The 15,419-nt window shown below is 48.8% G+C and overlaps 1 protein-coding gene across 4 annotated transcripts in view; it reads left to right on the top strand.

Moving 5' to 3' along the window:
- The first annotated feature begins 13,238 nt into the window (after positions 1–13,238).
- Positions 13,239–15,419, top strand: part of LOC311513999 (uncharacterized protein) — a 32,388-nt gene continuing 30,207 nt past the window's right edge. For 3 of the 4 annotated variants that reach the window (XM_084616245.1, XM_084616243.1, XM_084616242.1), the window contains exon 1: positions 13,240–13,873. The gene's annotated coding sequence lies outside the window, so the exon portion shown is untranslated. Of the gene's footprint in view, positions 13,874–15,419 lie in introns of all 4 variants that reach the window. The other variant, XM_084616244.1, reaches the window with a different exon arrangement.

Below are 15,419 nucleotides of genomic sequence, written 5' to 3'. Positions count from 1 at the left end.
GAATTGCTAACATAGTTCCTATTTTTAAGAAAGGGAAAAAAAGTGATCCAAGTAATTATAGGCCTGTTAGTTTGACATCTGTAGTATGCAAGGTCTTGGAAAAAATTTTGAAGGAGAAGGTAGTTAAGGACATTGAAGTCAATGGTAAATGGGACAAAATACAACATGGTTTTACAAAAGGTAGATCGTGCCAAACCAACCTGATCTCCTTCTTTGAGAGAGTAACAGATTTTTTAGATAAAGGAAACGCAGTGGATCTAATTTACTTAGATTTTAGTAAGGCGTTTGATACTGTGCCACATGGGGAATTATTAGTTAAATTGGATAAGATGGGCATCAATAGGAAAATTGAAAGGTGGATAGGGAATTGGTTAAAAGGGAGACTACAACGGGTCCTACTGAAAGGTGAACTGTCAAGTTGGAGGGAGGTTACCAGTGGAGTTCCTCAAGGATCAGTTTTGGGACCAATCTTATTTAATCTTTTTATTACTGACCTGGGCACAAAAAGTGGGAGTGTGCTAATAAAGTTTGCAGATGATACAAAGCTGGGAGGTATTGCTAATTTAGAGAAGGACAGGGATACCCTACAGGAGGATCTGGATGACCTTGTAAACTGGAGTAATAGGAATAGGATGAAATTTAATAGTGAGAAGTGTAAGGTCATGCATTTAGGGATTAATAACAAGAATTTTAGTTATAAGCTAGGGACACATCAACTAGAAGTAACGGAGGAGGAAAAGGACCTTGGAGTATTGGTTGATCATAGGATGACTATGAGCTGCCAATGTGATATGGCTGTGAAAAAAGCTAATGTCGTCTTGGGATGCATCAGGAGAGGTATTTCCAGTAGGGATAAGGAGGTTTTAGTACCGTTATATAAGGCACTGGTGAGACCTCACCTGGAATACTGTGTGCAATTCTGGTCTCCCATGTTTAAGAAGGATGAATTCAAACTGGAACAGGTACAGAGAAGGGCTACTAGGATGATCCGAGGAATGGAAAACTTGTCTTAAGAAAGGAGACTTAGGGAGCTTGGCTTGTTTAGCCTAACTAAAAGAAGGTTGAGGGGAGATATGATTGCTCTCTATAAATATATCAGAGGGATAAATACCAGAGAGGGAGAGGAATTATTTAAACTCAGTACCAATGGGGACACAAGAACAAATGGATATAAACTGGCCACTAGGAAATTTAGATTAGAAATTAGACTAAGGTTTCTAACCATCAGAGGAGTGAAGTTTTGGAATAGCCTTCCGAGGGAAGTAGTGGGGGCAAAAGATCTATCTTGCTTTAAGATTAAACTCGATAAGTTTGTGGTGGAGATGGTATGATGGGATAACATGGTTTTGGTAATTAAATATTCATGGTAAATAGGCCCAATGGCCTGTGATGGGTTTTTAGATGGGGTAAGATCCAAGTTACCCGGGAAAGAATTTTCTGTAGTATCTGGCTGATGAATCTTGCCCATATGCTCAGGGTTTAGCTGATCGCCATATTTGGGGTCGGGAAGGAATTTTCCTCCAGGGCAGATTGGAAGGCCCTGGAGGTTTTTCGCCTTCCTCTGTAGCATGGGGCACGGGTCACTTGCTGGAGGATTCTCTGCTCCTTGAGGTCTTCAAACTACAATTTGAGGACTTCAATAGCACAGATATAGGTGTGAGGTCTTTTTTAGGAGTGGTGGGTGAAATTCTGTGGCCTGCATTGTGCAGGAGGTCAGACTAGATGATCATAATGGTCCCTTCTGGCCTAAATATCTATGAATCTATGAATCACTGTAGGGGCTTCTTAGGTTACCAGTCTCTGTGGTTCACACCTTTGCCTGATAATTGAAAGGCAGATGCTTCAAACCTAACTAAAGACATGGCTTTTCAGCCATGAGAATCCAGTACATTTTAACAGGAAGAAAATCTCCTCTATTCTGGTTTAGCCCCATTTGACTCCTTCTACCGGTCTTCTCCCAACCCCTGTCTCTTTCCTTCCGCACTGGGGCCCTGCAGAGAGAAGCCCTAGTCAGTCTCTGTCACAGAGGGTCTGTATCCCATAAAGGGAGGGAGGGGTCACTCTAAAACATTGATAATGGGGAAGGGAGGGGTGCGTGGTTAGGGGGAGTGTTAGCCGACAGCCAAGGATGTTTGGTGAGGTGCCAGCTATGCCCGTTTATACCATCCGTGACTTTAACCGCTAGGACGCACTGTCCCTTCGCGGCGGGCAGCCCGGGCTAGGCTGACGGATGCCCCAAGGTCCTAACCACCCGTGACTTTAACTGCTAGAGCTCAGAGCTCCTTCGCAGCGGGCAGTCAATACTGACTGACAGGTGCCCCAATGGCAGCACTAAGAGCCTCTCCACACCCGTGACTTTAACTGCTAGAGCTCAGAGCTCCTTCGCAGCGGGCAGCCAGGATTGACTGACAGGTGCCCCAAGAGTTTGCCCCATGGAGGCGGCACAACTCAACGCTAGGCTCTTAGTACTCTCACCTAATGGCCAGGCTTTAGAGCCCAAGCGGCTGAGGTTCTTTAATTGTGTTGGCTGCTTTACAGTAAACCAGAGAAAACAAGTCAGGCTTATGCATAAATGGTTACCAAAATTTATTAAGCTAGATTCTAATCATGTGGTTACAAAATTGCTAGTGCCTACTTATTTAAATGTAGAGATGTTACACACACAAACAAGTTACAAAACTGAAGCCACAATCCCAAAGGAAGAAAACAAAGTATAGAGCTCTATTTCAAAATATGTGTACACTAAAGATAGGAGATCAGGTGTGGGTGCTTCTTACCCTCCTTGCATCTCTCGATTCCAGCGGTGCCAAGCCAGGATCGGTCACTCAATTCCGCGGAAAGACGAATAAGGGACAAGGCGTAGGGACCCTCTTAGCTGCAGAAGCCTTGGGAGGCTGTCACTTATCTGACCAGCAGATAGATAGTGAAAAGCACTCAAAAATCATGGTGCTGTAGGTCCCCTACTTATACCTCTGTACTCCTTTATTCTCTTTCTCCTTTCTTATGCCAGATTGAGGCTGGTCTGTCAGGGTGACGCCAGCTTTCGCAAGAGTAGTTTACACTTGCAAAGGAGAGAAACAATAAGTTTCGACTACTGGACATTTATTTTATCAGGGTAAATATTTTCCCACCTAGGATGTTGGTGTGTGTGCATCATGCTATTTAGTAGGGGCTAAGAGCCATGTCTGTCACAGGGCCTCTGCCTGCTGTGAGCTTAATCGTTGTATCTGTTCCCAGAGGCACATTGTAGCAGCACACCTGTGCTTTCACAGCTTCAAAGGCTGTGCTGGAATATATGTTAAGTGCCCTGTTCCTGCTTCCTCCTGTGTTTCCAGCAATGCTGGTCTGAGGGGGGGGGCTGGCTGTCTGGCTACAGGGGAGAAAGGATGGAGAACTAACAGTGGGGCCCAGAGAGATTCCCCCGCAGATCGGAGAGATCCCCTGCTGCCCACCATCAGCCAGCTGTGGGAAGAACAACTTGGGATTGCTTGGGGAAGCCACTTTTAAAAACACAAGTATAACATGCCAATTACATTTTAATAAGACCAAAGCCTCCTCAAACCCAGTGTTACAATCACTGGGATGACTTTGTCCTGATATTTTACCGGCTGCAGCCACAAAGTGAGTCAAATTACAGCTCCCGTTCGGAGTCAATGCACACAGAAGAATCAGGAGGCTCTTAATTTCTTAGGTTCTGCCGCCATTTCATTTCTATCCTGTTCCAAGATTTATTGTTGTGCAAAGAAATGTTAGGGCCTTGGGAGTGTCGTTCCCCCCCCTCCACGGTCCCACCTGCCTCCCCGGGCAATTTAAAGGGTCTGGGACCCCCACCACCATCACCGGCAGCACAAAGGGGCTAAGGCGGCTTCCTGCCCACTCTCACTCCGCGTGGCGTGCCACTCTCGGAAGCAGCTGGCACGTCCCTGTGGCCCCTGAGGCAGGGGGGTCTCCACACACTGCCCCCACCCCGAGCGCCAACTCTGCCAACTGTGGCAATGGGAGCTGCGGGGGTGGAGTCTGCGGGCAGCGGTGTGCAGAGATGCCACCAGCCCTCCTGCGTGGGAGCTGCTGCCAGAGGGGGGTGTGGGTTGCTTTTGGGAGATGCCCATGGTAAACGCTGCACCCTTCACCCACTCCCGCACCCCCAATCCCCTGCCCCAGTTCAGACCTCACACCCAAACTCTCTCCAAAGGCATGCCCCCCACACCCCCTCCTGCACCCCAACCCCCTGCATGAGCCCAGACCCCACACCCAAACTCTCTCCCAGAGCCTTAGGCAGGTGTGGGGGGTGGGGGCAGGACTTGATCTCATTCTGGGCACCACCAAAAATTATACAAACCTGCCACCCCTGTCCAACCCAACCTTCTGCTGATGCACCTCAGCCCACAGCAGTGCAGGGTTTGAAGCTTGCATTGCTTAAATTCCAGGACATTGGGGGATTTCAGCTTCCCTTTGTCCAGAGGAAACCTTCTCCCCACTCCCAACAAGGTTCTTGTCCATAGGATCACTGTAGGGGGGCTGGGTCCCTCTATCTCTTTTCTCTCTCTAGGACAGGCCAGGGCATCTGAGCACCCAGGACCTTCTATGGAGCTACCCTTCCCCTTTCCCTTCTATGGTCTCATCTGTCATTGACTCCAGACTTTTTTCTATCCATCGTCAGCACCATCCCAAGCCAGCTGCACTCGCCTCAAAAGGACAGCATCCCCTGATGGGTGTAAATCACTGACGTCTCTCCTCTCTGAGCACTGACTGACCCTCCGTTTCCTTGCCCCTCAGTCTGGGCAGATGGGACCTTCCCCTCCAGTGCTGGAGGATTCTCCCTTCTCATCCACCATTGACCCAAACAGCACAGCAGGTGGGAATCTTAAAAGTACCAAGGTAACTTCGAAGCAGAAACCCCCCCAGACCTTCCATGCAATTGGCATTTGCCCCTCACGGAGCAGGATTGAAACTTGTGCAAGCAGACTGGTGGGCCACATCTCTGATGGGCATGAGCAAAGCAGCCGGGAGAAAAGAGAACTTGGAGATGCTGGGGATTGAACCCAGGGCCTCATACATGCAAAGCATGCGCTCTACCACTGAGCTACGTCCCCAGATGGGCTACAGCTGCTATGGGTTACACTCAGAGCCTCCCCCCCTGTTTCCAGAGCGTCTGGGAGCTTAAAAGCAGCATGAGAGACAGAGTCCCTGCTCTGAGGGCCAAACCTGCTGTCCTGGAGGTTGCTGGTTCTTAGGGGGCACTTTGCAGCAGGGCCAGATTCTATGTGTGGGGCAGAGAGAGTGCCTGCCCTGGACTCAGGGGCAGAGATACACTCAGCCCTCTCCCCTGCATTGGCGGGGGGAGGGTGCTGCAATCCCCTGCTGGAAGGTCATGGAGGTGGGGGGCTAGGTGAGCAGCTCAGCACCTGACCATGGTGGCAGAAGTGGTGTGGGGAGCTCCAGGTGTTTCTAGGATCTGCTATTTCCACTTGCCTGTAAAGTCCAGCTTTCCCCAGCACATTCACTGCAGTGCAATTGGGTCACTGTTTCCATGGCTCTACAGCAAAGACTCACTCCCGGTTTCCCATCTATCTGCAGTACGATCAGCCTGTGTCAGTGGTTAATGAGGTGGATCTAGTTGTAGATGGTTATTCATTCCCCACCTTGACAATTCAGACAGTCCCTTTCCTACTGAAATCCCCAGCACCTCAGTGATCCCGGGAGCAGGGGTTGGGGTTTCCCTGAGGGCCTGAGATTTTGAGGGTCCTTTTTTCCCTCAGCAGGGAGTGAACTCAGCTTTTCCCCCATCCCAGACATTCCATGAAATACCTGTAGCAGCATAAAGAAAGAGGGGAGGGAACATCTCACGGCCAGGGCTGGAGGTGCCCAGGGCCCCCTGCTTGTCCATTGTTTCCATCGCAGAAGAGGAAGGTTCCATGGAATTTGACACCCTGCTCTGCACAAGGGACAGAGAAAGATCTTGCTGTTCCTGTGTCTGTGCAAAGAAAATTGTGCTTCTGTAGGAAAGAGAGGCGGGAAATGGCCCCATGGTGGGACAATATCCTCAGGATTAAGAGCAAAGGACTCAGGCTGAGAACTGATTTCACTCCACTCATCTGGGATTTAACAAATTGTCTTCCATGGAGAGAATGCAAACTTGTGACATTGCTCCAGACTCTGGGGGTTCGGGCTGCTTTAACTCTTGGTAAAAAACATGAGCTTGATTCCAAGAAGGGAGAGAGGAGAAGCCTGAAGCTGACTTTAGTTCCAGGCTGGGGTCTCCTGGGTGGGCGGAAACTTCCTTTGCTGCCACCAGGGGACAGCAGCTACTGGCGACATCCCAGGGCTGAGATGAAAGGGGAATGTTGCATGAACTTTACCATACAGGCCCCATCCTGCTTCTCAGAGCCCACAGGAGAGACTCTAGAGACGGGCGAGTCATTTCTCAGAAAAGCTGCTAGGACTCCTTCCTGCCAACAATTCACACCTCCTGCTCCCCCCGCCCCTCAAATTTTTCTGCTCCAAAGGCTCCTGAATGCTGAGAACGGGGAAGGGGGGGCGGGTCACTCCACCATCTGAAATGAAAGGGGTGCTCCTGGATGGGAAGGAAAGAACAGAAAGTGACGAGAGAGAAAGAAACCGAAAAAAAAAAATACCTCTTCTCTCTCCCTTTCCATTCCCATCAAGATATGTGATGAATGGGAAAACTCCCATCCCCAGGAACAATGAAGAAAACAGAAAGAGATTCACCACAAACTGGACAGCAACAGACTTGGTTGCATCATGTCGCAATGAGACAAAGAAGCTGGAATTGTGGGTTCTGCTTAAGGTGACCAGACAGCAAGAGTGAAAAACTGGGATGGAGTGGGGGGTAATAGGAGCCTATACAAGAAAAAGACCCAAAAATCAGAACTTTCCCTATAAAATCAGGACATCTGGTCACCCTAGTTCTCCTCTCAAGGATTCAAATCACTTGCAGCATTGAAAGCAAGCCCCAGGCTGATCAGCAGGTGAGTCTGAATGAGCATGAAACTTCCAAGTGTGTCAGACAGTCAGCCTTCCAGGGGGACGGGGAAATCAAACTCTGGTCTCCTGTAGCAGGAGCAGGGATACTCACCGCTATCTTATCAAGCAGGTCGCTGCCTTTCAACAGACCCCTAGGAGAGGGAGCGCTGGGGGATCTGCAGTTTTCACACTGGGGAGGAGGGCCAGACTAGTGGGGCTGTCTCAGGACTCACCAGTGGCTCTAGGTCACATGTTGGGGGGCAGGTGTCAGTAGGGGCTACAGGATGGGGGCTCTGGTTAAAATGAAACTGCACAAAAAACTCCTGCTTTGCTTCAGGGAAAGGCCCTACTTTGGCCTCTCCCCATTTCATGAAAATCTCCATCTCTACCCCGTCCCTCAGAAACCCCCTCTCTCCCTTGGGTATTTTCATGGTTTCTTCCTTTTTTCATGGTCTTGTACAAATATTTTTGCCATGGAAATGATCAAGTACATTTTAAATGAGAAAAACAGTCAAACACCACATCTGTATCTCCTTCACCACACATAGTGTTGTTAGGGTCCTTCATTTTCAGGTTCTATTTTATTTAATTTTTCCTGGGAATTGATTAGTGTTTATTATCACCACCACAAAAACAGGTGAAAATCAGTGCAAACAACTATTAATAATGTTTCTGGGTAATTATCGGGGTTTATTTTGGTGGATGGAAAGACAGGGGGGAAAAGTATTTAGTAGATGAAAGCTTTGAATTCCATTCATTGATGTGGTTTGCTGCAGAACTAAAACAGAACTCAAAACAAAATGAGTTTAAGAAAACAATCTCTCTCTAATCCCCAAATAAAACTTTTCGTTTGAATGAACAGGTTACTGTTGCAGACTTACAACTATTAGGCTATACATATTGACATTTAATAACTGGGCCACACCATTTGCAACGCATACACTCAGCTTCATCCTTTTCTCCTGTTGCTAACAGCTTGAAATGTGCAGAGGTGCACCACTTCAGAGCTGGCATGCATGCCTGTTTGTTTATTGTGTGTATCTTCTAGACTGGGGTGGGCAAACTACAGCCCGCCGGCCAAATCCGGCCCATCAGGGCTTTGGATCCAGCCTGCAGGATTGTCAGCCCAGTGGTGCAACAGGGCTAAGGCAGGCTCCCTGCCTGTCCTGGCCCTGCATCGCTCCTGGAAGCGGGGGACGGTGCCTGCAGGCAAGAGCACCACGTCCCTGCAGCCCCTGGGGGATGGGGGAGCAGAGGGTGCTGCAAGCTGCTCTTGCCTGCAGATGCATCCGCCCCCCCCTCCCCCCCCGCAGCTCCCATTGGCTGGGAATGGGGAACCGCGGTCAATGGGAGCTTTGGGGAAGGTACCTGCAGGTGAGGGCAGTGCACAAAGCCCTCTTCTCCCCCTCCCCCAGGGGCCACAGGGACGTAGTGCCAGCCATTTCCAGGAGTGGCGCAGGGCCAGGGCAGGCAGGGAGCCTGCCTTAGCCCTGCTGCGCACCGCTGCCATCCCGGAGCAGTTCCAGGTAGGCAGCACCAGGGCAGAGCCCACACCCTGAACCCTCCTGCACTCCGCATCCCAACCCCCTGCCCTGAGCCCCCTCCTGCACTCTGCAGCCCTCCCTGCACCCCAATGCCCTGCCCTGAACCCCCTCCTGCGCCCTGCACCCCATCCTGCGCCCCAACTCCCTGCCCTGAGCACTTTCCCGCACTCTGCACCCCCTCCTGCACTCGAACCCCCTGTCCTGAGCCCCTTCCTACACTCTGCACCCCCTCCTACAACCCAACCCCCACCCTGAGCCTCTTGCCGCACCCCTCCTGCACTCCGACCCCTTGCTCTGAGCCCCTTCCTGCACACTGCACTCCCTCCCACACTCCGCACCCCAACCCCCTTCCCCAGCCCTACATTCATGGCCCTACATACAGTTTCCTCACCCAGATGTGGCCCTGTTCTAGACTTATTCAGAGCCTTTCTTCAACAGGAGGCTTTGCATATACACACAGACTCATGTATTATCGTAATACATATATCTCACACAATGTATTGTATTTTCCTAATAAAACAAGTTATTTTTTACATAATTAAATTATACAAAAGCAGGGTGAAAATCAGAAAAAAATGAACCACACTTTTTGTAGAACCCAGGAATTTTTCAGTTAAAATGGGTTTAAACTGAAAATGAAGAAGTTTAGAATTGTGTCTGAATTTTTCTAGTCCAGGTGATCAGAGTCACCCCTACATTCACTTCAGATCAAACCCCGGATGTGCACCAAGCACTTATCGGGGCTGTGGGGCAGAACTAAACTTCACTGGCAGCAGCGAGGGAGGAAGGTTGGGACCGAGCTGTCTGGGAAATGTTTTAATCTTTCTTTTTTTTTTTTTTTTTTTTTTTTTTTAAATTAAATCAATGCAGCTTCCACTCCTCAAACACTCCCAAGGAAATAACGTTTCTGTGCAAAGTACCCAAAACTTTTAACAATAAGAAGTGACATGAAATAGCCACACCATGGCTCCAGAACCTAAGGATTGAGAAGCCATGTGATTATTGAATGTGTATTGATGCTGAAAGGGGAGGTGTTTTGTCTTTGGCTCCCCTTCTCCCTGTGCTGAGCACTAAACCCCACTCTTCTCCCAGAGAACTAAAACCCAGGAGTCCTGACTCAGCCCCCTGCTCTAGCCCACGAGACCCCACTCCCTGTGACAAAGGAGGAGCTCAGAGACCCCTGTGCTGTCCCCTCGCCTCCCTGCCCATATCACACTTGAAACCCAATGGGGTTTCCTTGGGCAGTTTTGAATCTTGCGCCCAAGAAGGGGGTGATTTTAGGTGCAGGTTCCAAACAGCGCAATGAACCAGCCGGATGGGCAGCAGGTGTCGGTGTCGGAGCCATTGAAATAATCAGCAACGTACTTCAGGGAAACGGTTGTTGGTGAAGTGTCAATGGAAGGTCAGAATCTGATCATGTCAGTGTCACACTGGAGGGTGCTGTGATGGTTTTAAATTCGTCATCCAAACCTAGCCGCCCCCTAGCACAGGTTTTAACCTCTTCTTCTCTTACGGTTGCTCATTATCAGAGAAGGGGAAAGAGAGAGGAATAGAAACGGAGGATGTAACAAAAATGACAGCGCTGGGGACAAAAATCCTGAAGTTTAGAACCCCAGGTCATTTGCTTTCCTTTAATTATAATTAAGGCTACATTTTCATCATGGGTATTTTTAGTAAACATCAGGGACAGGTCATGGGCAGTAAAAAAAAAAATTCACAGCCCCTGACCTGTCCATGACTTTTACTAAAAATACCAAAGAATAAAACTTGGAGGGGGGGCTTCCCGGGGGCCCTATGGGTGCTGGGGGAGGGTGGCCCGGCTGCTTGGGGGGGGGACACATGGCCTGGGACCCCCGCTGGTGCTGGGGGAGGGGAGGGGGATTGGTGGGGCCAGCAGGCTTCCTACCTGGCTCCACACCTCCCCCACTTCCCCAGCAGCAGCAAAGATTGGGTGGGGGAGGGGACAGGGAGTTGGGGCACGGAACAGGGTGAGGCAGGCTCTGGGTGCTGCTTACCTGGAAGGCTCCCCAGAAGGGGCAACATCCCCTCGCTCAGCTGCTAGGTGGACGCATGGCCAGGCAGCTCTGCACACTGCCTCTGCCTGCAGGCACCGCTCCCGCAGCTCCCATTGGCCGCAGTTCCCGGCCAATGGGAGCTGCAAAGTCAGCGCTCTGGGTGGAGGCAGGGTGCACAGCTGCCTGGCCACTCCTCTGCCTAGCAGCTGAGCAAGGGGAATGTCACCCCTTTCAGGGAGCCCTCAAGGTAAGCGCCACCCAGAGCCTGCCTCACCCTGTTCCCTGCCCCTGCCCCCTCCCACACCCAAATCCAAACCTTGACCTCTGTGACAAACTCCCAACCTTAATCATAATGTGCTAATTAACTGTTAACCTTCATTTCAAAAACCTCTCTCAATACATTTGTTAGAGAAAAGCTGGGGACTGGTGAGGGGAAGGGCACTTTTTAGTCATTGTTGTGTTCAAAACATGTTTTGACAAAACATCTTTTTAATTCAAACAAAGGGAAGTGTTTCTTCACACAACACACGGTCAACCTGTGGGACTCTTTGCCAGAGGACGTTGTGAAGGCCAAGACTAGAACAGGGTTCAAAAAAGAACATGATAAATTCATGGAGGACAGGTCTACCAATGGCTATTAGCCAGGATGGGCGGGGATGCTGTCCCTAGCCTCTGTTTGCCAGAAGCTGGGAATGGGCGACAGGGGATGGATCACTTGATGATCACGGTTCTGTTCACTCCCTCTGGGGCACCCGGCATTGGCCACTGTCAGAAGACAGGACACCAGGCTAGATGGACCTTTAGTGTGACCCAGTATGGCCATTCTTATGTTTTTATATTCATGATCAGAACAAAACCTGCCCTCTCTGAGGGCCAAACTGTGCACCTTCAGATTAGGACACTGATACATTTTTCCCATTATTCCTGGTTCTGTGGTGTAATGGGCAGCACTTCGGACTTTGAATCCAGTGATCTGAGTTCAAATCTCTGTAGAACCATGTCTTGAGTTGCTTTCTTTCTACGTCCCATTGTAAAGAAAAACTCATAGCAGTCGGTGAGCCAGTTTTCCTTCCCTTTTCGAAAAGTCACTGAAGATTCTTGCATGAGTGAGGGAGCAGCAGGGACGACACCAGCGTTAAGACTGGGCAGAGATTCCTAATTAACATCCCCATTTCCAAACTGCTGCTAAGATCCACACGCACACTCAGACTGGCTTGAGAGTGGCTCTGCCAATTCGGCAACCAGTGCAGGGATAATGGGGAAATAATTTGTTTAGGGACAATAACCAATGCTACTGAGTGACCTGTGTTCAAAAACATACCTGCACTGAGAGACACTTGCTGCATTAGTTTCATAGCTCAGCTGGTAGAGAGGAAGACTGTAGGAGGGGGAGGGAGAGCTCAGTGGGATGAGCATTGGGTTAAGCATTGGCCTGCTAAACCCAGGGTTTTGAGTTCAATCCTTGAGGGGGCCATTTAGGGATCTGGGGCAAAAATTGGGGATTGGTCCTGCTTTGAGCAGGGGGTTGGACTAGATGATCTCCTGAGGTCCCTTCCAACCCTGATACTCTATGATCTATGTCTATGGCTAGTGACACATGACGGAGAACATAAGAGCGGCCACACCAGGTCCAACCAAAGGTTCATCAAGCCCAGTATCCTGTCTTCCGACAGTGGCCAATGCCAGGTGCCCCAGAGGGAATGAACAGAACAGGGAATCATCAAGTGATCCATCCCCTGTCACCCATTCCCAGCTTCCAGCAAACAGAGCCTAGGGACAGCATCCCCGCCCATCCTGGCTAATAGCCATTGATGGACCTATCCTCCATGAATTTATCTAGTTCTTTTTTGAACCCTGTTCTAGTCTTGGTCTTCACAACAACATCCCCTGGCAAGGAGTTCCACAGGTTGACTGTGTGTTGTGTGAAGAAGTACTTCCCTTTGTTTGTTTTAAATCTGCTGCCTATTCATTCCATTTGGTGACCCCTAGTTCTTGTGTTATGAGAATAACACTTCCTTATTTACTTTCTCCAAGCCCGTTATGATTTTATAGACCTCTATTATATCCCCCCTTAGTTGTCTCTTTTCCAAGCTGAAAAGTCCCAATCTTATTAATCTCTCCTCATACAGCAACCGTTCCATACCCCTAATAATTTTTGCTGCCCTTTTCTGTACCTTTTCCAATTCCAATATATCTCTTTTGAGATGGGACGATCACATCTGCACAGAATATTCAAGATGCGGGTGCTCCATGGATTTATATAGAGGCAGTACGATATTTTCTGTCTTCTTATCTATCCCTTTCTTTAAGATTTCCCACATTCTGTTCCCCCCCTTTTTTTTTGACTGCCGCTGCACATTGAGTGGATATTTTCAGAGAACTATCCACAATGACTCCAAGATTTCTCTCTTGAGTGGTCACAGCTTATTTAGACCCCATCATTTTATATGTATAGTTGGGATTATGTTTTCCAATGTGCATTACTTTGCATTTATTGACGCTTAATTGAGCTGCAACACCATTACATCTCTGGGCACTAAAGTTTGCAGGCACCGTCCACCCCCAGCTGCTTACCCCTTCCTCTCAAGTCTGGGGATCCTGGCTGCATTTTGGGGATGGAAGATAGCAGGGAATCCTTGAACTGAGGCATCCTGGGCATAACTTGGGGGATCTGTGCTTTGCTCCACACTGGGGATATTTGCACACAGCTGATTAGGAATCTGCCCACAGGTGAAATGATGGGGAAGTTGGGAACTGCTCTGCCCACTTACTTCTCCTTCTGCCCCTTTCAGTCTCTCTCTCCCTCTCAGGCTGGGAGACTTTGGTCACTTTCCTCTTCCCAGCCAGCGGTGATCCCTCTCCCCGAGCTAGATCGGCTTCTGAAAGGGCTAGCCAGGTGCCAGAGCGCGTGTGTGAGTGTTTCAGTAAATACAGCGGCTCTGGCGAGTCAGACACATGGGTGGTGAGCAGAGAGGGGGGCTGGCTGCGGCCGGAGAAAGCCCTGCCTTGCCCCAGTGATCGCTGCTGCAGCGCGGGTTAGTGTTTGCAGGACACACACAGGAAGGGGCTGGAGCAGCTGGGAGCAGGGAGGAGCGAGGAGGAACTGGGGAGAACAAAGAACCGAGACCAGGTATTGTTCCAAGCTGCTGCTCTGCCTCCGTTGTGACTGGAAGCCCAGCAGGAGCAGCTGTTGATTCCCCAGCTGGGGAGAGACCAGCATTCAAGCTTCTTGTGTCTCCAGCTGAAGTGGGGGGAAGTTTCTCCAGCTGGAGCCAGCCCATAGGGCAACCCTGGGCTCTGCAGACACCAAGCCTGAGCCGGAGACTCCAGGTAATTGAGAGAGACCCTTGGGTGGGGGTGGGAGAACTGGGCACGGGCAGGAAAGTGACTCTGAGCACAGAGGGATCCTGAGCTCTCACGGCTTCTGCAGATCTGCTCCCTTGGCGCTAATGAATTTGCGGGGAGGGATCTTAGCTGCAAAGGAAACTCCCACCCTCAGGCTGCCTCCAAGCTCCGGCCAGGATCTGCCCCAGAGAGGCAAAATGTGGGGAAAGAAATCGGGCCCCAGTGGGGGGTTGCCATTTGTATGTCTGGAGGTGAAGGTGTCAGGGAGGGGAAAGACAGTGTGACAGGCTGGAGATTGAACGACCTCTGTGCAGGCAGAGCATCCCTGGAGGGGGAAGAACAGGACCCTCTCCTCTCAAACATCCATAAAAGTCTCTCCAGTTCTTCCTCGTTTTCTCCCCAATTATTAGCCAGGCCCAGCTGCCGCCGCCTCCACCCACAACTGCCCCACGCAAGTCCCTCCCCAGCTATTACTTGCCAATTACCTATCCCCTGCTGGCTCCTTCCCAGCTTAAAGCAGCTTTAAAAAGGTTGCCCTGCTGAATGGTGGGAGGTGGTCGGATGATGGTAGTTTATTAACCATGCCTATGTGATCCCTTCAAACCTTACCAATTTTCCCCTCTAGCTAACGACTAGAATCCCCCAGATCTTGGTGTTTTTCCTCTCGTATAATCAAATATTTAAGTTTTGACCCATTTTCTCCCCAATTCCCAAAGACTGATATAAAATATAGGGCGGTTGAATGATTAAAAAAAAATTGTGATTAATTGTACAACTGAAAAATAATGATTAATCACTGTTTTAGTCGCGCTGTTAACAATAATAGAATACCCTTTGTTTAAATATTTTTGGCTGTTTTTTATATTTTCAAAACTATTGGTTTCAATTACTACACAGACTACAAAGTGCACAGGGCTCACTTTATATTATTGTTTTTATTACAAATATTTGTACTGTAATAAAGAAGCAAAATAAATAGTATTTTTCAATTCGTCTCATGCAGATACTGTAGTGAAATTTCTTTCTGGTGAAAGTGCATTGCAGGGTGGGGAATTACAGGTAGGACCTCATAAATGTAAAAAATAATGTAAAATGTCTTAGCGATTGGCTGAACAAGAAGTAGGACTGAGTGGACTTGGAGGCTCTAAAGTTTTACATTGTTTTATTTTTGAGTGCAGTTATGTAAAACAAAACATTCTACATTTGTAAGCTGCACTTTCATCACAAATAGATTGCAGGACAGTACATGTATGAGGTGAATTGAAAAATACTATTTCTTTTGTTTATCTTTATTACAGTGCAAATATTTGCAATCAAAATAATAATGTAAAGTGAGCACTGTCCACTTTGTAACTGAAATCAATATATTTGAAAATGTAGAAAAAATCCACAAATATTTATAATAAATTTAAACTGGCATTCTATTATTGTTTAACAGTGCACTTACAACTGTGATTAATCACAATTAATTTTTTAAATCCAGCTAATTTGTTTTGAGTTAATTGTGATTAATTGACAGCCCTATAAAATC

This window comes from Lepidochelys olivacea, assembly GCF_965140295.1.
Source record: "Lepidochelys olivacea isolate rLepOli2 genome assembly, chromosome: 28".
Taxonomy (NCBI): Eukaryota; Metazoa; Chordata; order Testudines; family Cheloniidae; genus Lepidochelys; species Lepidochelys olivacea.
Note: the sequence above shows the minus strand (reverse complement) of the source record. Positions and strands in the feature narration are given on the sequence as shown.